Source organism: Babylonia areolata, chromosome 7 (genome assembly GCF_041734735.1).
Source record: "Babylonia areolata isolate BAREFJ2019XMU chromosome 7, ASM4173473v1, whole genome shotgun sequence".
Classification (NCBI taxonomy): domain Eukaryota; kingdom Metazoa; phylum Mollusca; class Gastropoda; order Neogastropoda; family Buccinidae; genus Babylonia; species Babylonia areolata.
In genome coordinates, this window is record NC_134882.1 from 10,143,552 (window position 1) to 10,144,964 (window position 1,413).

General features: G+C 46.3%; 1 long non-coding RNA gene across 1 annotated transcript in view; it reads left to right on the plus strand.

The window, feature by feature from the left end:
• Positions 1-835, plus strand: part of LOC143284145 (uncharacterized) — a 1,285-nt gene extending 450 nt beyond the window's left edge. Inside the window, exon 2 of the long non-coding RNA XR_013055499.1 lies at positions 603-835. This is a non-coding gene — a long non-coding RNA (uncharacterized LOC143284145). The remainder of the gene's footprint in view (positions 1-602) is intronic.
• Positions 836-1,413: the final 578 nt, after the last annotated feature.

Here is a 1,413-nt window from a genome sequence, read left to right on the forward strand (position 1 = left end):
TTCTTCTTCTCTCTCAACTTTCTGAGGCGTCACGCAGAAGAACTGTTTACCAGATGTTTACCAGATTCTTCAAGATCTGTCGGGTGCGTGTCAAAGTGTGGGTCTCTGTAAATGGTTTTCCTTTCCAATCTGCACTGTTGCACATCCATCGCTGGTTGTTTTTTCTTTGCTGTTGTTGTTGTTGTTGCTGTTGTTATTTGTTTTGTTTTCTCTTTTTTTGTTGTTGTTGTTGTTTTGTCTGTCTCCTCTTCCGTCTGCCTTCTTCAGCAGTCAACTCACTCAGTACGGCCAGTCCTCTCTTCTCCTCTACACAGACCCCTCGGATGTCCAGTGGGTGTCTGAATGACCCAACCTTTAGCTTCCGTCGTCAGAATTGTGGTATTCTTTGTCAACATTCACCTCTTCAGTATAAGAGCCTTCCGCTTGCAATATTTTGATGATGGTAATTGGGGTGAAACGCTGTTAACGTCGTCTCTTTCGCCGTTCGTATGGAGAGAGTTAACTTGGAGGATTGTTTTAACATGGTCACTGGATCTGGTTACGTGGCCATACCACAAATGGAAACACCTTGGTGACACATGTCTTGTTGCACTGTTGGGCAGGAGGAGATCTACGCCCTCATCAACGACCCCAACCACAGGGAGCGCCCACTTCGCCCTGGTGACCTGGCCAATGACTACCATGACTTCGATGCCGCCAGGGAATGCTCTGGACACGCTACCTACACCATCCGCTACACTCCTTCTTTCGCCTAAACCATCAACGGTCTTCTTTCATAAGTCCATGCAAAGGCACTAATGTTGTTGTTTTTTTGGCAGTTAGTGTCTGTGGTCTACGCCGGATTTGACGCTGTCGGGTTTGTGGATTGATCGGTAGGGATGGTTGATATTTGACGATGGGGAATAAAAGCGAAAAACAAAAAACAACCAATAATCATGGCCATTGCTTGCTCAGTTTTTTGGCGCACGTGGGTGCTTGCACACAACGTAAGTCTGTGTAGTAACTCGGTTTTGTGTGTGTGTGTGTGTGTGTGTGTGTGTGTGTGTGTGTGTGTGTGTGTGTGTGTGTGTGTGTGTGTGTGTGTGCGCGTGCATGTGTGTGTGTGTTTGTGCCCGTCTGTATGTGTGTGTCCGTCTGTGTGTTTGCGTCCGTCTGTGTGTGTGTGTGTGTGAGCACACACACTCTCTCTCTCTCTCTCTCTATCTCTCTCTCTCTCTCTCCCTCTCTCTCTCTCTCTCTCTCTCTCTCTCTCTCTCTCTCTTAGAACGCATCAATGTATTACAGACTAACATCAAGCTGGCTTCACATGAGGTTATTCAACAATGGAGCACATGCTTACTCTCTGGTCTCTTATTCTGAAAAATTTGTCCCCAAATTTGTAAACTTCAGATAGCGTTTATTGACTTTGACTCT